The sequence below is a fragment of the Puma concolor genome, chromosome A2, assembly GCF_028749965.1.
Source record: "Puma concolor isolate L17-30 chromosome A2, mPumCon1.1.hap2, whole genome shotgun sequence".
Classification (NCBI taxonomy): domain Eukaryota; kingdom Metazoa; phylum Chordata; class Mammalia; order Carnivora; family Felidae; genus Puma; species Puma concolor.
In genome coordinates this window covers 93,891,445-93,917,015 of record NC_141668.1, presented here as the reverse complement: position 1 = coordinate 93,917,015, position 25,571 = coordinate 93,891,445, and the positions used below count along the sequence as shown (strand labels likewise).

General features: G+C 42.5%; 1 protein-coding gene across 2 annotated transcripts in view; it reads left to right on the top strand.

The window, feature by feature from the left end:
* Positions 1-25,571, top strand: part of NRCAM (neuronal cell adhesion molecule) — a 288,233-nt gene that overhangs the window by 132,137 nt on the left and 130,525 nt on the right. The window contains exon 3 of one of the 2 annotated variants that reach the window (XM_086696975.1): positions 9,156-9,229. The exons of the other annotated variant lie outside the window; for it this stretch is intronic. The gene's annotated coding sequence lies outside the window, so the exon portion shown is untranslated. The remainder of the gene's footprint in view (positions 1-9,155; positions 9,230-25,571) is intronic. 2 annotated transcript variants of the gene reach the window in all.

Here is a 25,571-nt window from a genome sequence, read left to right as displayed (position 1 = left end):
CTAATTTGATTATATGTAAAAGGTGCCCTTGTTATTACTTTACGTATCTGCCCTTAGCACGCACAGCATTGTGCAGATCTGAGTTTTGTTCCCCATTCAACAGAATATATTAGCATCAATAACCATATTTTAAAGGAAGAATGAGATGTATTTGATTCTTTGTTCAAGTTCTTAAATATTAATCGAATTTGTACAGCATTTGGTTAAATGTCCTGTTGTCACCTTATAGGTTAATGAAAGATGCCTACGCAATCATATTTTGCAAAGTCTAATATACTTCATGTCTTTGATCGAATTGTTTAACTCCCCCCCCCCCCCCCCGCAAAGTATCCACTTTAAACAGTGTTGATCAAGTGTGGGCAACTTAATTTACTAACCTCGCAAATTCGGGTGACTGTTTTAATCATATTCAACTTCATTAGTAGGTTTTATAATAGAACCTTAAGAGACTATGTTTTGATTAGCACTAAAAAATTAAAACTTGGCATGCTGTTTAGAATTCCTTATCTGATCATGATAATTCTTTGAAATGTTAAATACTGTCTTTCATCTGAGAGCTTCAAAGAGTTTCACCTATTTTCATAACTGTATAGGACTTTACTTATAGTCCTTTGCCCTCATTTTCTGTTGGTCGTTTTTAAATTGTGAGAGCAGCCAAGGAAGTATCATTTTTGATCAGATCATTCCTCTCCCACCCCCAGCCTCGTTACAGTACATCGATGGCTCCCCATTGCCCTTAAGACAGAAACGGAAAGATCCACGGGGCTCTGCGCGGCCCCTGGGCCTCCGCCTGCGTTTCTAGCCTCGATGTGGCCACTCTCCACTTCCTTCCCCTCTTGCCTGGTGCCACACTGTCCCTGCCCAACCCCGTCCGTCAGATCGCAACTCAGACATCAGTCCCTTCACAAAGACCTTGACTGAGCCGGTTCCCATCACCACACAACACACTCTAGGAGTCCACACATCTCTGCTTTGATGACTTTCCAAGGTGGATATTTTAGATTCATATATGTCTCCTGTGGCCAGCTAGAAGCTTCATGAGGCCAAAGAAGGGTCTGGTTTGCTGATGTTTTCATTGCTGTTTTTTCACCGTTGTATTTCTGGTGCCCAAGCATAGAGCTTGGCAAGCGACAGACATTTAATAAATACTTGCCGAGTGTATGAGGGGATGAATAAGTAAATGCTGTCTGAGGACAGGACTCGTTTCTATTCCGTTCACTGCTAGGTCTTAGTGCCTAGAACAGTGCCTGCCTAGGCCACAATAATTCTCCTTAAACATTGGTTGAATACATTCATGGTTTCCTAACTTCTCAAGGAGATAGAAAGTACGGGAGAGTGTAGGGTTAGGTTCATTTTTTTTCCTGCAAATACCCTATCATATTCATTAACTTACTGAGGTGGAAGGAAGCCTATACCCATGATTTTTTTTTTACTGGGGCAAAGCATATATAACATAAAACTGACTATTTTAACCATTTTGAAGCGTGCAATGGTATTAGGTGCCTTCGAGTCATCATGTGATCATCACTCACCCATCTCCAGGACTTTTTCATCATTCCTGACTGAAACTATTCATAAAACAATAACTCCCCACATAGCCATGTGGTTTTACAAAGTTTTATTTGTTTGCCTTAGAATCTTTTCTTCCAGCGCAATTACGTAGAAGTTCGAGGCGCTAAATAGGTGAACATAACTGCTTTTGCTTCTTGAATAGGGTTGGATTCCTCCCCTTCCTCCGTTTCATTCTGTATCGTGTCGGTGGTAACATTATCTGGAGACTGTTCTGGGACAGGGATGCCCAGGGGAGGTGAGTGTCTTAACTGGGGCCACAGACGTCCATCTGCACAGCCGTGGATGAGGTCTCATCTCCCCCAGTTCAAACCCGGAGGGTATCTTTGTTTCCTCCTTCTCTGTTTCACTACCTCCTCTGCAGACACACATACGTGTGCGTGAGCATGTGCGCGCGCGCACACACCCGTACACACACGGGTATACATTCACAGTCACCGTCCTGAGACCGTGAGCTGCTTAAAGATTGGGATCATGGCGAACTTGTCTAGATTCCTAAAGCTCTGTAATGCTTGTTGACAGCATGTTTTCTACCCCGTGGATAAAAAAACTTACCCAGTTTGACTTTCCGCTAGGAAGGAAGTCTGACAGCCTCACAACGTGGTGCATTCCATGGTTTAACCATCAGAGACCTTCTTCACCACGTTGCTGAGAGTGTGGCCCAAGACCACTTGCATCAGAAACCCCGGGCTGCCTATTAGAAAAGTGGATTTCCAGGCCCCGCCTACACCTACTGAATCAGATGCTCTCAAAAACTATTTTCAACCTTCCCCGTGCTGTGGGTACTGTGTTATTTTATGTGCCATCAAGTAAATGCTCTGTATTTGTTTGGTTTGTATTTAGTGAAGTTTTTTCAACTATCTGCTCCGTAAAATTTTCAGGACCTTCATTTATTCAATGACAGTTTAATTAGCCTCCTTTAAGCTTTTTCTTTCTGGAGCAAAATAGGCACTGTTACTTTAATTGTCTCTAGTAGAACTTATTTTAAAACTAAATCTTTTCCCCTTAGATTATACGCACGGGAAAAGGACCAATGAGGGATAGATTTAATCTAAGGTTTCTGGGGTGCCTGGGTGGCTCAGTTGGTTAAACATTCGACTCTTTTCTTTTTTTTTTTTAATGTTTATTTATTTTTGAGAGAGAGAGAGAGAGAGCAGAGGAGGGGCAGAGAGAGAGGGAGACACAAAATCCGAAGCAGAGCACAACACAGGGCTCAAACCCATGAACTGTGAGATCATGACGTGAGCTGAAGTTGGACGCTTAACCGACTGAGCCACCCAGGCGCCCCATCATGCCACTCTTGATTTCGGGTCAGGTCATGATCTCACGGCTCATGGGTTCAAGCCCCGCGTCAGACTCTGTACCGAGAGTGCAGAGCCTGATTGGAATCCTCTCTCTCTCTACCTCTCTCTCTGGCTCTCCTCTGCTCATACTCTCTCTCTCTGCCTCAAAAAATAAACAAATAAACTTAAACAAAACTTTAAGGTTTCTGTTATATTCACGACACACTGACTCGATTAGATAGGGCAAAGCTAACTGTTGTAACAAACCCCCACATTGTAGAAACTTCACTGGGTTAGAATTCCCTTCCCTTTCTGGGACCAGTCCAGTGCTGGTAATGTAAGACCATTTGTGTGGATAGAAGGGTCTCTACTTGTCCCTCTTCAGGGACCTGTGTTGACACAGGCCATGCCATGTGACTTCCAAAGTCACACTGGGCATTGACATCCAGCCAGCAGTAGAGAGATGACTTATGGGAAAGACACTTGCTTCTTGAACATGTGGGCGAGGAATTGATACATATTAGCTCCCTTACATCTCACTGTCTCTCCTAGAGACAAGGGGAGCTGGAAAGGTAGAGCCTGGACCGGGGCCTCTTCCCTATGGCCACTCTGCATGGCAAAGGGGGGCATGGCTCTTTGGTAGAAGGCTAGCCGCTGCACACTGGAATTCGAGGTTTCTATTTATAGTAGTTGCTCCTGTTAAACCATGAAATGTGCCATGCATGTAGGATAAAATACTGCAACAGTGTACGTGACAGCATGATTGCCAGTGCCCTGACCGACAGCAAGATGGCATATATCCAGCATGCCAGACATGAATGTAATTTGCTCACTGGCAGATGTTCGCACCGGTCTACAAGGTAGTGAATGGTGATGTTACTTGAAACAATGTTAAGCTTCTGGGGGTGGGGGGTGGGGCGGTCAGTCTTCCATCTGTATAATGTGATTGATCAAGGGATGAGTGGTTTCACTTCTCTGAAAGGTAGAGCATGACACACGGGTTTACCTCCAAGTTCCCGATCACAGTGGATCCCTGCCCTTGACGTTTAAGAGATCACGGAGGCGGCCCCAAGTTCCAACAGGTTTACTAGTCTTGCAAGAGTAAACTGCACTTGATGCTAAACTTGGGTCTGGAAGGTAGGACCCTGTATCCTTGGAACCCCAGCCACCGAGGCTGCTCTCTGGTGCCATCTAGTTGAACCCGCTTCATTCCAGATCATACTCTCTGCTTTTTGGAATGTATTTTGTTTCAGAGGCTGCGGAGAACTGGGTTTCAAGATGATTTGGGCTTTTCGCCCCTGCCAAACTGAATTAGGCTGCTGGATGGCAGGCATACCCAGGGAAACCAAAGATAAATGCCAGTTTTAATAGGGTTGTTTGTTTATCCTTTTCTCTCCAGTTAATAAGTATGAATGGACCCCAAATTCAGTCCAAGGATCATGTCAAAGGCAGGAAGTTGAGAGAAAAAGAAGAGTTGGTGGGGGGAGTTAGTCCATGATTTTGATACTACTGAAGTTTTGTGAAGACCAAATATTAAAAATAAGTTTGTGAATCATCATCATTTCATAATGGTAAAAGCGCAAAACACTTTTGCATGCTCCATAAACACGTAAGAGTGCAGGTGGATAAATACGTTGTTACATGTAAGGTTTTCAAATTGAATGTTCTAAAAAGTATTGCTCTGCCATATTGATTTCTTAAGAGTGTAAACAGGAAATAAAATCATCACAGTGGAAAACAGAATTGGCTTGAGGGTCAGATGCCTGGCATTTTAATGCAGTCTGCCTTTTGCTGTATCATCCATTAAAGCCAGTTGTTAGAAATCTACCTTGCAGAAACCAAAGAGTAATATTAGCATTTTTAATGTCCTCACAGTTATGCCAGAGTCTAAACCAAATGAGATTTTGACTGTTTTCGCTTGCTGTTACTTTTTACCCCGTAGCATTTGCAATAACAGCTTTTCAGCTGCGTGTGCAATGTTACAGGTTCTCATTTTAAACCAAGCCAAACAAAAACAAAAACAAAATTCCTGCAAAACATCCATGCCGATCAATAGTTCTATTTCCTTTGGAGCCATCAGGAAATGCATTATTTTTCCATGAGTGGCCAAGGCAAATGTGCACTTTCTTGAATTATTGAATGTTTTAATGTTATACTTATGCACCATTGAATTCCTTTTATTGTAATTGATTTACTGTGTGTACCGTGTCCTTTGGGTTTCTGTATTTTTTACCTAGATATTATTTATCTTTTCTGAAGGCTACTTTTAAATTACATCAGATCTCATCTTGACCTTTTGACTTAGGACTGGTTTTATTTAATAGGATAAGTTGATTGTATTTTGGTTAAAGGAAATTGAGTTGTTACTTTGTTATTGGAAAAATAATCCTTTAGCAATGATGTATTACCCCATTCTGTCAACCTAGATGTGTTTCAGAGTGATGAAAGCCCATTGATGCAGTTGTCAAAGCAAGAGTAATGAATGTACCAAAAATTCATTCCCTAGAAATGTTTGGCATAATTGCAGACATGGTAATACAATTAATACGTAGTCTTTTGGTGGTCTTTGCAGAGGCTCGGGGGTTTCAGTCGTCACAAGGAGGTTAAAAATGAGGCCACGTGCTATCAATGCGCATATATATCAATACACATAAGCAAAGACGAAATAGTTTTCCCGCCACAACGTCTGTGGGAAACCACACCCACAGACGTGTGTGTTCTTTTCAGGACACTTTGCTCTGAATTGAATTATACTAAAAGCAATTCAAGTTTATCAAAAGCACCCCATTCCTTGGACTTCTCTTTAAAATCTGTGTTCAAAAGTGTCTTCTTCTACACCATACCCAGTGGTATTTTCAGACCTGCCCCTTTTGTGAAACATTGCTAATAAAGGGCATTCTTGGCGGGGGGGGGCATTGGAATGATAGTGCAGTAGATGTCGCTGCCCGTCGGAGACTGCTGGCCACGGGAGACACTGGCACCGTCTGTGGTGTGGGGGTTTCCTGCTGACTCCATGTAAATGGAGTCCCCCCATTTACATGCCCCCCATTTACATGCCCCCCATTTACATGAGACCTTCCTGCAGGTCTCAACCCTGTGGCCCTCCGTCCTGCCTCCCCAACCCTATGGTTCTTGGCTCCCTCAGTGTTTCCCATCAACCTGACCGCCCTTTGCAACAGCTTCTTCTGCTGCTTTCCTCCCCATAAATCTCAGGAGCACCCCGTCTCCAGGTTCATCCTGGCCTCTCTCAAAAGCTATGCGGGGAGGTAAAAGAAGTACAAGTTTTGGATTGACTCAGAAGTGGATGTATTACTTGGGAGTCATGGGAGTAGGGTCATTTACTCACCCTCTCTGTGCTTCAGTTCGTGCCTCTGTGTCAAGGTGATGATGACACTTACAGAATTGGTGTGTCACCTGCAGCCTATACACAGGGCCTGGGACACAGTAGTAGCCCATAAAATGTGAGGTCTGTTTCTCTTCCAGGTAAAATTTGGGCAAGATTAATTCTGTTGACATGTGTCTTTTATAGGTCCACTTCCCAGTAGTTAGCTGTAGCCTGAAGTCATCTGTGATAGAGATCTTCAGCAGTAGCTCCACAGCAACGTGTGTAGATGCTTCAAACGCAAGGAGTGGAACCAAGTAGTTGGGGCGACGATTCCCCTAAGAGACTTGGTTCGGCGAACTAAAGCACCCTTTGAGTTTTTTGTTGACTTTGCCATACGCAAAAATTCATGTTAGAAGAGACTTGAAGAAGGAAGGAAGGAGCTACCCTTCTGAGTTGCAAATTCGCCTTACCCTGATTGTTTGGGGGTGAAAGATGGTGATAACGTTTTGGCCAGCAACCCAGGAATGCGTACATTTGTGGTTCCCAAAGGAGATACTTGCAGGGGAGACGTTGACAAAACAAGACAAATAATGACGTATATTGGTTGAAGCTTTGGTCTTGAGTCCCAGGGCAGAACTCCATTACACTGGTCTAGAAGAGGTGACAGACTCCTTTCCCCTGAGTGAAGTTGGCTTGAAATGACCTGGAAGCAAAGTACTCCTTTAGGTCTGATTCCCTAAGGCCCAAACCGAGGTCAGACATTAACCCAAGGTCCACATCCCTCAGTGGGAGGGGTTTCCCTCATGTCCACTATGGTGCTGGGCAGAGCCAGAAGCGGACCCAGACTGCCCTGGGGGAGAGAAATGGTGGAAAGATGGAGAGACAGCGAGGTGAAGAGGGAGGAAGGAGACAGATGCTCCTGATAAACCTGATAAAGTTTCACCTGTAAAGGTGCACTTACTTATGTGTTATACTTTTATCCTCGTTTATATTATTTTATATTCTTATATCCTCACATATCCTCGCATATATATTCTTTTATCCTCTTTTATCCAGTGCATTGACAGGATATATTACATGTTCCATATGTTTGTTGGATTGACTTGTTACTGTAGACATAACTTCAGATTCTTGCAAACTCCTTCTTACACACCTCAAAAGAGGTTTTTAAATGTGGGAACTAGGGGCACCTGGGTGGCTAAGTCAGTAGAGCGTCCCACTCTTGATCTCAGCTCGGGTCTTGATCTTAGGGTCGTGAGTTCAAGCCCCATGTTGGGCTCTGTGCTGGGCGTACAGCCTACTTAAAAAAGAAAAAGGTGGGAACTAAATAGAAGTGAAGAAATCCTTGATTACTCTCAAATTGTTTTGTTTTGTTTTGTTTTTTTCTTTCCTAAAATTGGTTTTAATTCCAGGGAGGAATCATTTACCTCAACAACATTTAAAAAAGAATTGTTTTAATGTTTATTTATTTTTGAGAGAGAGAGAGAGAGAGAGAGAGAGAGAGAGAGAGAGAGAGAGAGGCGGAGTGCAAGTGGGGGAGGGGCAGAGAGAGAAGGAGACACAGAATCCGAAGCAGGCTCCAGGCTCTGAGCTGTCAGCACAGAGCCCGATGCAGGGCTCGAACCCACAAACTGTGAGATCATGACCTGAGCCAAAGTCAGACGCTTAACCAACAGAGCCACCCAGGTACCCCTCAACAACATTTTTTTTGTCCTAATAAAATGTCATTGCATCAGATCCAATGAAAATCTATGAAGAGTGGTTTTACATGTCATTGAGGTAAAGGTCTTTGCAATTTTACACAGAAAATGTTGTATGGCTCACACATAAACAGGAACGTCTGAGATGATTGCACATGTTTTTATCTTATTAATGGAATCTCTTTGCACTTCACAAGTTGCCTTCATATTTCAATGCAGTCGGGAGTTCCTGAATTGACACTTGTTTCTCCTCTCTGAAAGGTTTCTTCAGAGGTCTGATAGTATGACTTCTGTTTCCAAAAATCCAAAGTCCAAAAAGCCACACATCCTCCCTTAGAAAGCCCTGGGTGTCACTGAATTGGTTGTCTAAGAAAATGAGCCCTAATGGACTCAGCTGCGATTGTCTTCCCTGTCCGTGCTGTCCTTTTCTGGCTAGTTCTCAGCTGGAGTATCTGCAAAGGGAACATTCAGGCTGAGGAGCACGGGGAGTTTGGAGCTGGTCGAGCTCTGGAGCCGTCCATAGCTGAGTCTTTGTCACAGCCCCGATAGGGATCCTCCCCCTTGGCTGCCCCCACCATCCCTTTATGACCTGCATTGAGAACTTGGGGGGCCTTCCAAACAAAGTCAAAAGAATTCCTACACTCCTACGTGAAAAAAAATTTTTTTGAAGTTTATTTGCTTATTTTGAGAGAGAGAGAGAGAGAGAAAGCCAAAGTGGGGGAGTCATAGAAAGAGAAGGAGAGAGAGAGAGAGAGAGAGAATCCCAAGCAGGCTCCACACTGTCAGTGCAGAGCCCAGTGCAGGGTTTGAACTCCTGAAACGTGAGATCATGACCTGAGCCGAGATCAAGGGTTGGCCACTTAATCGACTGAGCCACCCAGGCACCACCCCCTAAATGAAAAATTTTAAGAATAGGAACAATAATAAGGGAGCCCGCAGCAAGGAAGTATTTTAGCCTCACTGTGTAAGTGCATACAAAACAAAACAAAATTTTCCATTTTCTGAACTGGAAAGAGGGAACAAGCATGTCGCTTTTGGCTGGGTTGCATTAAGGGGATGGCCACCAGAATTATTTTTAGTCACCTCTCTGCTGTCACTTTTGATTGAAACCAGCAGAGATGTGTTTTGGCAAATCTATTCATAATTTGTCTTTCCTTGCAGGGCTCCCCCGGTAATTGTGTTTCCCATCAGGGAGTCAGTTGGAGTTAATGTATTGACAATCTGCTGTGATTGACGATGACTGTCTTGTTAACATTTCCCCCACTCTTTGACCCACAGGGCTACCCTAAGAAGACATTTGGTTTAAAGAATTAAAAGAACAACTTCTTCAGACAGGAAGACCTTCTTCAAAGGTAGGGGTTTGTCTTCTGAAAAGGTTTAAGTTAATATAAAGGGAGTTATACCATAAAATGATCTGATTATGTAATATTATTGCCATAATTAATACTCTTCAATCCGAAGCGTATGATGAAAGATGGTAGGTAGGAAGATAGATGCGAAAACATGAGTCATACTGCTTATCCAAGAGGATGGATCAAATATACGGGGGAGAAAACCAGCCCTTCGTGTCCTTCCATAGTAATGAGACTTTTGTTTTACTAAATCATGCATCATAAAGTTTAGCAAATAGACACCAGAGTGAACACATTGCTAGTAAGCAATATGTTTCTGAAGGAATTAAAGATTTAAAAGGCTAAGGAATCATTTACAAGAAAAGAGTTTTCCTTTTGATTCAATCATGTATCAGAAAACTCTCCTGAGAATATACTTATCTGCACATGAATTTTTTGTTGTCTCACAATGAAGTCCATATAATACAAAAGTCTGTTTGGAAACTTTGAATATTACTTTGATATGTGCTTTCTGCTTTGTAAATCCATTTGCCACCCCCGCTGCCCACCACTTTCCCATTTCGGTCGGAATTATCAGCTCTAGAACTGTCTCTTCCTGGCCTGTGATGCCTTCTGAAAAGCCATCTATTACAGTATTGAATTTGATGAAGGGTATCTTACTTGGAGATCTGGAACATAGTTCTGGGAACTCCGTCTCATAAGGAATTTATGAGAGCGTGATTGTTCAGACACTTAGTCCTCTGCCTCATAGGTTTCATTTAATAAATAAAGAGACTCTCACGGACTTTAATTATGAAAAGAAGATTGTCTGCAAGATTTTGAGGTAGGAAAATCTTGCAAGCATGTTGTCTCTTGTCCTTGAGAAATGCCTAAATTGATCCATTCAGATGCCGTTTTCTGTCGAAGAGGAAATGACTCATGCCTCAGTTGAATTTGCTTCCATTGTGTTGGATTAAAACTGACTTCGTATAACTAATTCCTATGGTGTTTCAAAACACCGCCAGAAATCCCCAAATCAGTAGCCTGGGAACTAAGAATGTTGCTTTGTAAATCAAGTAGTGTATATTTTGTTTGGCTTGAAGAGTTCTTGAAAAGTGAAAGTTAGTAAAGACTAGCAAAAGTGCTGAGTTGGACACCTATGACCAATACCAAAAGAGCCTAATTTTGTATCAATGGCTCTTTGAATAGAAACCTCCCTTCGGTAATGTAAAACGACTTACTTTATAAAGTTTTGATACACCTATACACATGTCCTCCAACAAGTGTCTGTAAAATAACACCTACAAGGTAAAACAATGGAAAAGTAAGACCCTTCCATGCTGACGGGGACATGGAAGTCTGGATATGCCAAATCACAGTTGTTAGGAATTAGAAATCATTAGTAACGTTGGTAAGGAACGTAGCCTACAAGAAATCGCTAGTGTCGCTGGTAAATTACGGCAAGTTCTGTAGGTTATAAACTGTGTGTACCTGGGGGAGATAGAAAGACAGCAAGACCGGGAGCTTATTTGTAAATGGTGGTTTCTAGTAAAAGGGAAAATACACGAAGACCAGGCAAGCGAAGGGACCACTGAAAAGGAGTGTGTGGTGCCCTTGAGGGGGGCCGTGGTAGAGTTCCCTAAAGGGGGTTCTCCGACTTTCAAGGGCACTCTCATGTGGTTTCTAGGGAAGTTTTCCTGGCTGGATGCACTGTGTTCTCTTCATTCATTGTGTGAGGGCTATTTCACCTAAAGTCTTCGAGAGGAACAAGCGACAAGGTCGAATTCTACCTTTAGGGGTACATTCTCATTGATCTTTTTGGCCAGTCTTCTGTTAAATGACTGAAGTGAACTTTTTGTGGTCAGGAGCCACAGAAAGATCTCATTTTATCTTTGTGAAGAATTTAATCCGGTCGAAACTAAATACGGAGTGTCTTCCCCATTTCTTCCCCTCGTCTCCCTGAAACAAAGGCGCCCTGAAACTTCCCCAAATTCTGAAGCACTCTTGTATTCAGAATGTCCCCCGGCTATTCAAGAATTCAGCCTCTGACATTGGAATAAGAAAGTTTTTTGTAGCTACTTGAGTGTTCAGTATTCTTTCCCACGTTCGCTGCTGTGCCGTGGTATCCGTGAGATGTGAATGACCACCACTGTGGTTTGTGAACCCACACTTCCACACCCACATCCTTCTTTCCGGAAAGTGCTACCCTTACTGATTGGTATCCAGTCATGTAGAAAAACCGTGTTCACCTCCATCATTAACACTGATGTGTAAATTCTCGCCAAGGAAAAGAATACTTTCCATTTCCTCTGCCTGGTTTGAAAACCTTGGGCTAAGATGCAGGACAACTTGGGGCACCTGGGTGGCTCAGTTGTTCCGTGTCCAGCTTCAGCTCAGGTCATGATCTCAACGGTTCATGAGTTCGAGACCCGCGTCAGGCTGTGTGTGGACAGCTCAGAGCCTGGAACCTGCTTGGGATTCTGTGTCTCCATCTTTTTGCCCCTCCCCTGCTCACGCTCTGCCTCTCTCTCTCTCTCTCTCTCTCTCTCTCTCTCTCTCTCTCAGAAATAAATAAATAAATAAAAATTTTAATGCAGGACAGCCAATGATGGAGTTCTAACAAGTGAACCAGAGCAAAGAGGGGGAAATGCCCCCAAAATCACTGCGTAGAACTGCTTTTCCGTGCTGGCATTTGTGTTAGTGTGGTCCTGGTTGTAACCATCATAAGTCTGAAGAAGAATCGTGCCCTGTTCCACTATTTAAGGCACGTTCCCATTTGGCGAGCTGTATAAAAAGGAAAATCTGACAGGCTATGGTAGTGATTAACGATTGGATTAGGTTGATGTTTCAAAAGCTGTTCTTCCCCTTGGCCTCACCGTACTAACTTCTACAAAATTATGTATATACGTTAGGAGAAGGGTATTGATATTCTGAGTAGATAATAGTAGAATGGATCACAGTAAAAAGACTTTATCTTATAATTAAGTTGATTTGTGAATGTGCATCAATATTTTGTCACAAAGCACAAGGGGATCACTGTTTTTAATACTGTTTAACAATAAAGAGATCTATCAAAGGGTGCCTGGGTGGCTCAGTCGGTTAAGCGTCTGACACTTGATTTTGGCTCAGGTCATGATCTCACGGCTCCTGAGTCTGAGCCCCGCATCGGGTTCTGTGGTGATGGCACGGAGCCTGCTTGGGATTCTCTTTCTCTCTCCCTCTCTCTCTACCTGTCCCTGCTTGTGCACTCTAAATAAATAAGTACATAAATAAATAAATAACTGAAAAACAACAACAACAACAAAGAGATCTATCAAGGTTTGTCCTCCAGCATCACTGGAAAGCGCCGAAGTTTTGTCTCTTGTTAGTGGACACCAGGCAACTGTGAATGAAGCACATGAATGAAAAGCTCCCGGGGAAGCCTGGGGCTGATGAAAACCAAGCCAGGGATCTCAGTCTAAGCAAAGGATAGTCACCTCTTCATGGTTTGACACCGGCTAGAGCTGGCCAGGAATTTGGTCAGCTAGAAAACCAGAAGGATCTTCTCTTGCCCTCGCTGCCTTCCTCCCTCTTCACCCTGACATGCGCTGAGGGCCAGGGCCAGGTGTCAGCGCAGTGCCCTCAGTTCTTGAGACCTTAGCACAAGGGGACAGACCCTGCCTTGTGATCGCGGCCACCTTGGGCATGGAATGTTGGCTCCGCACCGAAGTGCCACCTTCCTGGAAGCAGAGAGAGAGAACATTCCGTTTCTCCATCCCGGCATTCTCCGCACTTGCCATTGCCATGCGGAGCCTGAGTAACTCCCTGTGACCTGTGGTCAGGGGAAAGCATATTACATCTCACCCGCAGAGTTTCTGTGGGGAGGCTGAATTCTAATACACGTCCCCGTGTTTATCTCCCAGTTGTTATGGCATCCGTGATGGAGATGCCTTTATTGATTACGTTCCTTTTACCCCTTGCATCCTGATCTTCGTAATTCACAGGGGATGCAACCAGTTGTCTCTGGAAACCCACCCTAGACCCCCTCCCACTACCCCGGCTGCTCAGTCTGATGGCTGCCCCCGAAGGCTCAGAAAGGTACCCAAGGAAGGACGCCTGGATTCTCTCGTGGAAGGTGGAGGGAGGGGGCGATCAGACAAGGGTGGGAGAGAGGTGAGAAAGGTCGCATCGTGTTTGTGTGGCTGTGACAATCATGCCCGTTGTCAGTAGTGGGGACCCTGCAAATGTCCTGTGTTCTTCCCCTCTGCTTCCCTCTGTGGTCTGGTGGACAGAAAGATCTGCTTGGGATCTGGAAGGAGAAAATTGCCTGAGTCACTCCCATACAGGAAATGTGTAGCGACTTAGTGCTTATACACCAGAGGGTTGGTGCGGTGACCTTTGCAAATAGCTCTTTGCAGATACTTACTGGGTCAGATTTGTTCTCCCTGGTGCGCTTGTGGCTTAGTTTTAAATGTTTAAAACACTTCGTTTTAAATGTGTAGAGCTAGAGCAGGTGGTGAGGTGAGGCCAGATCAACGGGACTTTAACTTGGGTGTTCACTGAAACGACCAGAACCTAGAACCGTCCCACTAGGGCGGAGGTCATTGCCCTGTGACCCTTGTTCCCAGCAAACACAAGCTCTGCCGCAATAGCTCTGCCCCTGAGAGGAAGCCTGTTCAAAATGATAATTAGAAATGGTATTCCTCGGGGTGCCTGGGTGGCTCAGTTGGCTGAGTGTCTGACTTCGGCTCAGGTCATGATCTCGCAGTTCGTGGGTTTGAGCCCCACGTCGGGCTCTGTGCTGACAATTCAGAGCCTGGAGTCTGCTTTGCATTCTGTGCTTGTCTCCCTCTCTCTCCCTGCCCCTTCCCTGCTCATACTCTGCCTCTCTCTCTCTCTCTCTCTTTCTCTCTCTCAAAAATAAACATTGCAAAAAGATTTTTTTTAATTAAAAAAAAAGGGCATCCCTCGTCGTTCAGAATTATGATCTTTATGTCCAGCAACCTCATGACCAAAATTAATGTTTACTGAACATTCTGGACTACCACCAACCGAGTGGGACAACACCAGAAAGCCTTGGAGTGTTCGGGCCCACAGGCTGCGCACACAAAGGTAGAAATGTGTGTCTAAACTGCGGGTGCTTTTATCAGACCCTTCCTTCCAGCATCTGGACATTTCATCCCTGGCTGCTTTTGGAGGGAGTCGAATCCTGACAGGACGGTTATCTAGGGAACTACCCAGGAGGAAAATGAAGCCCAGTGTGGAGCAGGAAGCCAGGCCCAGGCCCCTGCTGGTGATGCAGTATGTTGCTGTCACATCTGACTGCATACACAAATAGATGCTTAGGCTATTTTTTTTTTAATTTTTAATTTTTTTTTTTTTTTTTTGCTTTGCTTGGCTTTGTTTTGTTTTATTTTGCCTTTTCACGACAGCCTCTGTTTTGCGAGGCAGAGAAAAAAAAAATCTCTTGCGAGGCTTCGAGTTTTCATATCTGCAGAAGGCGTTTCTTACGGCTTTTGTCTAACTTAGCTGGTCTGTAAAGCGTCTTTGTTTCTGGTTGACTGTTGCAGACGGCAAGTCCATAAACTAGCACGAAGACAGGAGAGAATGATTGCTATTGAAAGAGTCGAGTAGGATATGGTGGTGAAAAGGGTTTTGTCTCTGGCGGCACGGAGCAAATCCACATTCATATTGCTGCCTTCGCGTTCGTTAGCATGCACGCTTAAACAATAGGGCAGGCCAGCCGATGTCGTGGCATTGATTAATGCATTTCTTGAACGTGCTGATTAATGTGTTCCTGCTGCACGTCCTAAGCCGAGACTGCACCTGAGGTGTGCGGGATGGGCCTCCTCGCCGGCGGCTGGGTGACTCGCATGGGGCCATGTGCTCATGGGCCTTGCGTGTGTACGTTTCACACCAGTGCCGTTGCGAATACAGCCACAGATCTAGCAGACTTCTTCCGGAAATACTGGCCTCTCACAAAAGCGTTCTGCCCTACAATCTAGCCAGAGACTCTATATAAACTGTGAAGTTCCTAGAAGGAATGCCCTTCCGGCTGAACAAGGGCTTGGTGCCATCTGCCTGTCCTGTGGATGATCCCACCCTGCTTTTTCATTTTTGTCGTTCTCAACGTTTTTGTAAAGGGAAAAGGCTGAAAATACTTAGAGAGGGCAGTTTTCACTTGAATAATGCAGGAAGATATATGCAGATGGACACTTGGTGAACTTGGCATCTCGGTTGGACACCTGCTCTTCCCAAGGACAGGGATTCCCATTAGCCCAGAGAGGGTAATTCCCTTTCCAGTCGGCTTCCTTCGGGGCTGTGACTTTCCTTGCTGTATTATGGATTCCATCAAACCACTTATTTTTTCTGTAGACGTTTCCAGAAGGGCTCATCTCTTTGGGGTTCTGCCTGGCTAATGGTTCGAAACAGATGAGCCTGTGAAATTTTTTATTTGATTAGTATCTTTTAGTTGTTTATTTGAGACATAAGAATTCTATTGCTACTTTAAATTTTTCCGATCAACCCTACAATTCTCAGCAAAATGGCAAAAATGATGAGAAAGCCATGTTCTCAAATGATGCGAGAATGTCTGAATGTAGAAGAAATGATTCAGTGGTATTGCCCGCTGTGGCTTGAGGGCTCCAGCTAGGAGGCATTTTTCTTTAACGCTTATTTACTTTTGACAGAGAGAGAGAGAGAGAGAGAGAGAGAGAGAGCGCGCACGTGAACAGGGTAGTGGGTGAGAGAGAATGAGACAGAGGATCTGAAGCGGACTCTGCACTGGGAGTGGAGAGCCCAGTGTGGGGCTCAAACTCACAAACCATGGGATTATGACCAGAGCCAAAATCAGATGCTTAACAGAGTCATCTTAATAGAGGGCGCCCCTATGGGTCATCTTAATAGAGGAAACCATCAGTGCTATTGAGAAAAGCTACTTTCAACTTTGGAAAAGCCAAGTGAACGAGTTCCTCCTGAGCAAGTGGGGCCTTATGGATGAGAGAATTACCATATGAAACTATGATATACAGAAGTGGTGAAGTCACCAGTATTTATCCCATTTAACTATTGGCATGAAATTAATGGCGAAGGATGACATTCTGAGATTTTCAGGAATAAGACTTGAGTGAAGATGCTTTATTCCATTTAGACTTAGTAATGACAAGACCATTCTAACGTCTACTTTGGCGGTTCATAGAATACGTGACTTGTGTTATTTGCCTAATGACATCTAACCCCCAATCTACTATGTTTTAAAAATGCTTAGTTATGTCTGTCTCACAAGGAATATCTGTTGAAAATAAAGAAGTAAAATACCAAATCACTCCCTTGGCATTGGTATACATAAGCTTCTCGTTTGAAACTCAAGGGACACAGAATATGTGTTTAAGTCCTTATAATGATGTGGAAGGCATATTTGGGCAAACTCATCAATTTGATTTTCAGAGGGCCTTTAATTATATGATACGTTTCAAAGAGAAATGCACCAAAATAACTAAGAGGGGCTTCCCATTTGTGATTAGACATGCATTTTCTTAGTGTGCTTCAGTTCCACAAGAATTGAAGGGGTAAACAAAGAGAAGCAGGGAACATGATTAATCCGTTTTTCTGCAAAGCTTTTGATACTGTACTGAATAAAAGCTTTGCTGACAGAAGCTGTTAGCCTGGTGAAGGAGAGGCCATAGGAACAGGTTATGAAAGGAGAGAATGGAAAACAGAGAACAATCCACATGGAGAAGATCATGGGAAGTGGTTTCTGCAAGTTTGTATTTATTTTGTTGTCACTAAGCACAGAAAACACGTAGTTAAGGTAGTTTCTTAAATGGCTTTGTTCCTGGGGGAAAAGAAAAAAATAAAGCAAAACAAAAACAAAAAACCAAAAACACCGAGAAAGAATTTAATGAATGTAACTAGACAAAACTACTGTAATTAAATTATTCAAAGGACCTGGAAAATGCATCTAAGTTCCAGGTGTCCTGTAAAATATTTCTTTGTTGAGTACCATTTCCCTGTTTTAGAGAATACAACTACAGATATGGTTTAATAGTTTTTTTTTTTTTTAAAAAACGTCTTCAAGTTGATTTGTTGTGCAAAATAATAAATTATCTGGTACATATTTTTGAAGGCTCTTAAAAGTGCTCGTGCCATAGAAGGAAAGGAAAAAAATAAATACGTCTTAGCCTCGTGCACCATCCTGGGTACTCAGTTCATGCTCTGTAAACATTTGTTAAATGGAAATGAAATACCTGTTATGGACCAAAACCAGAAATCATCCCTAACGAAAACTTTGTCCTTGATTTTCTCTCTAGGTCTCTGGTTACCCAGAGCCACTTTATGGGAAATCAATAGGCATTTTCATTTTCCTGAAAACAAACCTTTGAACACTAGGATTTTTTTTTTCTGTCAAATAATACACAAGTTCAGTGAGAAAGTAGATTTCAAATATCTACATTATAATAGACTGATTTGTCTAAATTATTTTTATTACTGAAATATAGCTGCCTTGATCCAGTAAATGCTGGAGTGAACATGGGAAGGGCCTGGAAAGATCTTTGTTTGGTGAGCAACTAGAAGACTTTCTTTTATAAAACACCTTCTCCTCAGCTGAGAGTCAAACACAGTTCTTCACTAGTAGAATGTTCAGTAACACTGAATGACCTATGGGGCCATTGCCGATATCTGAACCTAGAATCTCACCACTTTATTGAGAATAAATCAAAGTTTATTCTGTAGTTATTTAGGCTTCATTAATACAAATAAAATACTACTTATGAGACTTACATATAGTAGGTCTGGTGACCATCTTCATTAATAAACATTATTGGTTGCTTTTTCTATGTAGGGAACCATGAGAAGTTCTGATAATGCAGCCTGCATTATAAAATATGGCTCATGCCCTCAGTGACTCATACCCTTTAGTTATATACATATAACATATACATATAACATATACATATAACATATACATATAACATATATATACATATATGCATGTATATACATACATGCTCATGTATGTGGTAGGAATACACATAAAAAGGAAGCACAGAGTAGCATTATTGACTGTTCAATGTACAGACTGAAAGTGCTCTGGGAATTCAAAGGAGTGGTGACCAATCACTAGATGGAGATTGACAAAGATTCAAATCATGCCTGATTTGAACTTGAACTGATCATTGAAGGAAGAATGGTTCTAAAACTAGTCCAGAAAAATTAAATTGAGTGGGGGAAACAGCCAAGTCTTGAGCAGAGGAGGGAGAGATTGCCATGTAGTATTTACATGGCAAAAGGGAAATAGCCACTTTATTTTTTTTATTTTCTATTAAAAATTTTTTTTAAATGTTTATTTTTGAGAGGGAGAGAGAGACAGAGTGTAAACCAGGGAGGGGCCTAGAGACACACACACACACACACACACACACACACACACACACACAGAATCTGAAGCAGGCTCCAGGCTCTGAGCTGTCAGCACAGAGCCCGACACAGGGCTCAAACCCATGAACCACGAGATCATGACCTGAGCCGAAGTTGGACACTTAACCGACTAAGCCACCCAGGCACCCGATGGTAAACCACTTTAAAGCAGAAAATAGACCTAAGAAAGGAGCGGCTGAAAGTGACTTTGGAGAGGTGTTTGTTCCTTCCTTCTTTCTTTAATGAATGAATAAACGTTTGTTCATTCTTTCATTCATTCTTTCATGAGCTGCTGTATTTCAGATATGATCAAAGGGTCACAAGCAAACTATACATGAATTGCAGTGTGGTGTAATTAGCCCCAAAAGAGTAAAAATTACATAGATGTGTATATATTTATGTCTGTGTCTATATACATATAAAGGTGTAATGTTGATACAGAGGCAAATGAGATAGCTTTGCAGGCAAATCCTTGAGCAAGAACACTGAAGATGAGCTGGCATCTTGAGGCAGACGTGGAGAAGGACATCCCCGCTGTGGGAAGAGGCACAGTAGATACCACTAGAAGCCTTGCGGTTGATGCACTCACTTCAAGTGCACTGGTGTGACCCAAAGTGAAGACGTCAGAGGTACTGTGAAGGCACAATGGAGAGTATTGTCTGGACCAGGAGTTTGGGATAGCTCGTGGGATCTTATGTAAGGATCGTGAGTAAAGGAGTCACATGATCAGATCTGAGTATAGAACAGATACCCTGGTGACTGTATGTAGCACAGATGGGTGAAACTAGAAGCTGGAAACGCACAGGAGGCGAGAGGTGATGAGCTGGGGGAGCCTGACACAGGATCCCAGTGGAGAAGACACCTCACAGTGTATTGAATGGACCTGTATGCCAGTTAGGAATGAGAAATGACAAAGAGCCAGACCTGACCTCTGGCTTGAGAGATGGGGTGGATGGCGGTGCTATCAGGCGGAATGGAAAAGGCAGAAAGGCTGCTTTCGAGAAGAAGATAGAGTTCTGTTGTAAATACGCTAAGTCTGAAACGCGTAATTGTGAATATACTGCACTGAGTTTGAATTCTGTTCACTTATGAACCTGTCACGTTCTTGAATGAGACGTGACGTCTGCCCAACCTTTGTTTTGAGAAAGTTCACCTGGCATCAGTATTTTAGGACACTTTAGTGAAAGTCCATTAAAGATGAAGAAAGCGGGCAGGTGAGTAGTGCTGGGGTGGCCACATGAGGACAGAGACCCCAGAATGAGGAGAGAGGCCCGGAGAATGACAAGCAAACATGCCAGGAGTCATTGCCTTTCGTTGTCTTGTTTAAATTTCATTGAGCCTTTGCCCCATTGTTCACAAACACAATCTTCGTGGAGACATCTCTGCCTTAGGTGAGCTTCCTCTCTGGAGCTCAGAGACCTGGGTGGGCAGCAGCGAAAGGCGGTCATCCCAGGTTGTCCTCGGAATTAGGATGCTTGTTTGAGGAAGGGGGAGTGGTTTCCCCCAGACCACGTGCGAGAAGAATTAATGCCATCAATCATGTCCAAGAGAAGAACTGGCTGTAGAAACCAAAAGGTCAAAAACTCTTATTAACCGAAAGACCTAGAATGTACACAATTCAGACTGAAATGACTTTCTCAGAGAGCGATCTGAACAAAGAAAATTTTGCCAAGGGCAAAGCTGAAGGAAAACAGTACATAGCATTCCCAAGGGTCACTGGAAACATTTTTTTGAAGCAATAACATGAGACAATATGTCATTATTACTAAGCAGACAAATTTGAGCCCAGCGTAAGGGGAAAGAGCTGCATTGTTTGTTTCTCTTTCTGTTCTTGCTGTGTTCCTGGTGGTGGCTTTGTTTGTCCCACGGTCACTATTGGAAAGGGTGCTCAGTTCGACACATGCCAAATGACTGAGGTGGTATTTCCACGAAACATTTCCATTTTAATAATTCTTTCATATTTGTAGATGAAAAACGGCTTAACCCTAGGGCATGTGCGAAGATGAATCACAAGGCTCAGAAATTTTGTCCTCAAGTGATGCGTTGGCCGCAGAGGGAATTCATGTGTACTCACGGACAAATTCTGGCATAATTAATGCCTCAAATCATAATTTTAAATGCCCAAATCATAATTTATATTCATAAATTTTTTATTTTGAGCTCCTGGGTAATCAAAACTCATACCACTGTCCATTCATCTTCTATGCAATCAATCACATGGAAAAGGACTATCGATTTTTAAAAATAGAAAAATGACCTGATTTTCCTCTTATTTCTCATCTACACAGGAGAAGCAGAGAAAAGTCCCCAAATCTGACGTGTCACTCCTTTCATTTAACCCAGGCTCGTGGCGTGAGATAGCCAACAATCGTGTGGTTCATGCAGGGGTGGGGGGCACCCAGCCTGCTTCTCTTTTGTAGCTGAACCGTGTCTAGTCTTGTTCCTAATGACCCCCGGGTGCCTCGTACCAACTCCTCATTAGTTCCTGTTCTGGAAGTCACATTGGTCACCCAAGTGGGCCATGGAACCTATTTTCTGGAAAACTATCTAATACTTTAAAATTGTTCTGTCAGTCTTGTGTGTGGCAAGATGCTTCTGATTTGTTTTCCACATTTTACTTGCCTTGTTTTCAATCTGGCTGGCCTATAACACACTTCGGCACCTGTAGTGAAATTACATTTATCCTCAGTCCACAATATGTTTCCTGAAAAAAAGGAATGGGAGATGTTTGTTAGGATATACAATGGCACTCTTTTTCAAATTGTTCAAATGATACAGAATTCTTTGCCAGTGATGTTAGAGGGTTCATTACAATTTAAATTCATTTTTTTTTAATCAAAAGTATGCTTTCTCTTGTTGGCATTATATAGCTTCTTCATTGTAATTAATGTTTTACATCTATAGAATATGGAGAATCTTCTGCTGTTCCCTTTTTTATTTTTATAAAGAATTATTTTTAATGCAATTTTATGAGTTACCGAAATCGAGTTATATGAAATATACAATTCAATGGAAGTACAATTTGTTTCCTAAATGAAATGTAAAATAAAGCAATTTGTTTCCTAAAAAAGAGTTTTCGTTATGAGTTGACAGTATTATATTTTGGCCGAAAGTATTTGAACTTAAAGACAATTCTTTTTCTTGCCTGTTCCCCAGTGTCACGGATGTGATGCTTGGGGACAAGGCAACAGGCACAGTGCGTGTAGACTAAAGGTCTTAGGAGATTAAAAAAAAAAGACATTCTTTTTCACCGTTGAGCTTCTATTGACTCATAAGGCATTTTAGTGCCACAAAATGAGCACCATAATTTCAATTTTACAATACATTTAAAGAGGAAAAAAAACCCTCTATATTGTAAGCCCAGATTGGATACAAATTTTGTTTCCTCCTGGTCTGTGTGCCTCAACCAGGGTGGACCTTGGCCGTTCTTCTCTGAAATTACTCATGTGGTCTGTTCCTGTTTCAGTGTTGCCCCGAGGTGAACCTGACATGGAGTAAGTCATTTTCTTGAAAGGTCTCAACTTACCCAGGGATACGTTTGTCTAATGCTTCTCTGTTTTGTTTCCTACGTGTCTGACATGATGGCCTTTTTAGAAAATAGATGTTTGTTGTAAAAATAGCATCTGGGATCCACTAAGGCCATATTCCATAAAGACAAATTAGTTTAATTTCATATATTTTAATGTCTTCCCAATGGTGATGGCCCTTTTCAATATTTAATAAGGTAAAATTAACACAATGTTACAATAACAGTTGACAGTAATCAAAGCAGTGTGTGTGTGTGTGTGTGTGTGTTTGTGTGTATACATATATATACATATATATACATATATGTATATATATGTGTGTGTATATATACGTATATATATGTATATATATGTGTGTGTGTGTATATATATGTGTGTATATATATATAAAGGTTTGTTTGTTTGGTTTAAGTTTATTTTATTTTTTATTTTGAGAGAGGAAGAGAGAGAGAGAAACCCAAGCAGTGTTAAATTTGCACGCAGACATTAATATATGACTAGTGGAACTGAATGTTCCCACTAAGACCTATTCTGAAAACCATTATGTTCGACTGTAAAAACAGTCACCACTGATGAGACTTACCAAGTGCCAGACATGTTCTAAGCACTGTCCACATCATTCTGTAACTGTCTTCATTTTATAGATGAAGTAACTGGAGTTCACATAGCCAGGAACATACGGCTAGTGAATGGCAGAGCAGGGATTCAAACCAGGTTAGTCTAATTCCAGAGCGATGTGCTTCACCACCCACACCTCTGTCTGAGTGGGAGATGTGCCCACCGAGTGCTTAATTAGCTCACAAGGGAAGCCCTTGGCCTTGGAGCTCTGGTCAGTGTGCTGTGTGTACATGACAAATAAAGTCTCATATGGAAGTCAAAGCTATTACCCTGCCGCCCATTCACATCAAATAATAAATCTGAAGGCTGTCACGGCTGTTACACTGCACCTGTGGTTCTAAATATCCATTCCACGTTCATGCACCTTGTATGGAATAAATGTCTGCTACAGAAAGAGAAAAAAAAAAACAACTCTAGGCCAAATGATGCAATATGGTTGGAAATGCCTGTCTGCAACAAGGTGGCTTCATAGTTCTGGGCATTCCTTTCGCTAGTGTGGCTGACCATATCTGGAACAAAATGTTTTTGGAATTTTGGTGGCAGTGTGGTTTGCTCGCAGGTATGACATTTGTCCACACTAATAGAACTTGCTTTTTGTCCCTTGTCATCCGCTGACACCTCTCCCTTCCTAGAGCTCTTCCCCAGGAACCTCTGTATGTGCCTTTCACACAGGATTTCAAGGGCGGATCACTGTCTGCTGCTTCTCAAAAGAAGTGACCTGAGAGGCGCCTGGATGATTCAGTCAGTTAAGCGTCTGACTCTTGGTTTCAGCTCAGGTCATGATCTCACGGTTTTTGAGTTCAAGCCCCAAGTCAGGCTCTGCACTGACAGCGTGGAGCCTGCTTGGGATTCTCGCTCTCCCTCTCTCTCTCTCTCTGCCCCTCCCTCCCTCTCAAAAATAAATAAATAAACTTAAAAAAACAAAAAGAGAAGTTACCCGATATGTGCTTTAGATGTCACTTCCTCCTACTCTTTACCTGGCTTCTTCCCATCCTGACCTAGTGTTTGTATTTAACAGAAGAATCTAGAAAATAAATGGCCTTGAAGATCTAAAGGAAGGAAAAATAATTCATCTCTTTAGACCCAAGTCGTATAATCCCACACTGAGCTTTTATCCATTTTGGACAGGGGAGCCCGGCCCCACAGATCCCTTAAATCACTACACAGTAAAACTATCTACTCATAAACCTCCTGCTTCCTTAGATTTGAATAATCTCAGTGAGGCCTTTTGGACAACGATCACGATAAACATGTACTTTTTAAATATGATCACCAGTCATAAAGGATGGCTTGGCAACATGCGTTTTATTTAAATTTTTATTTCATTTTATTATCTCTTTATTTCCAAGTGATTCATTCTGGATATTACTTACCTTTTTCTGTATCCTAATTAAGTTTGCATAAAGCCAAAGCTCTTACCCTGTCCTCGCCCTTATTCTTCTCCCCTGATTCTGTGCTTGGACCATTGGCCCCTTGACATCTCTTGAACAAGCTAGGCACGCTCCCACCTCAGGGCCTTTGCGCTGTGGTCTCTTCTGTCTGGAACACTCTTCCTATGTATGTCCCCATAGCTTGCTGCCTCTTCTTCAGGTCTTTGCTCAAATACCACTTTCTGGTGAGCTAGTTCTTGATGCTGTGGTGAGCAAGTGTGCTTGGGCACCCGTACACACCCACATGCGTGCGCGCGCGCACACACACACACACACACACACACACAGACACACACACTTTGGAACCCCCATCTCCCTCTCTCGTTTTATTTTTTTCTTCGTAGCACTTACGACCTAGCAAACTGTGTAATTTACAATTTGTTTTGTTACTGTCTGTCTCTCTCCGCGGGAGTCATCAAGTCCATGAGGGCAGGAACTTTTGTCTGCTGCCTTCATTACTGAATTCCAGCACTAGGAATATTGCCTGGCATGTAGTGATGCTTCATTTGCTCAATGAATGAATGAATGAAGGGAGGAATGCATGCTTACGGAAATCTAAAGTTTCAGCCCTTTGTCAGATAATGTCATTAGCTGAATAAATCCTGCCTCGCTTTTGTGTAACAGTGACTTCCCAAGGTTCAGAAATGTCAATGTCATAGTGTAGACTTCGGCTTACTCACAGATTCTGCTAAGCTGGAGGAGAGGGTAGTGTGACTTTCCATTGTTAAATGTGGAGGTGGAGTTGGAAAACAATCAAAAGAAATGTTCCTCTCGTTTTTTTGGAGCAAATGAACAAATCTAGCATTTGTTTTTGGGAGAACAAATGCTCTCCGCAAAGAACAGAAACTGTTCCCCAAATCTTTGAAGTATGTCACTGATCCTTTAACCAGTAGCTAGAGAAGCGAGGACCCTAGTGACAAACACGGGCTTTGTGGGGATGAAAGCTAATCATAAGTTTACAAAAACTGATTGGGCATTTGCCTTGTGACTAATTCCTGGCAGTGACACAGAGGAGGCTCTGAACTGGCCCAGCCACACATATTTTAAGTAAAGACCCTTGTCCTCAAAAATGTTCAGTTTTTTGCATAGTGCTCTCTTTTAGATTAAAATAATGTATTGCTCAAGATATAAATAACATTAAGGATTCTGCCAAAGACATAGTAGTTTGTATACTGGCAGAGGGAAGTAGATATCTTGGGGGAGAGGGATTATCATTTTTTGGTTTCAGAGGGTTTTTTTTTCTGTAATTCATTTAATTTGCCAGTTGTCAAACCACAAGAGACTGTATGAATTAGAATAATGTTCCTAACAACCTCCCAATCACTGGGTCTGTGTTTTGTGGTGTGAACGTTGACACTAGCATGCTTCCTATCAATACAATAAAAATCTTTG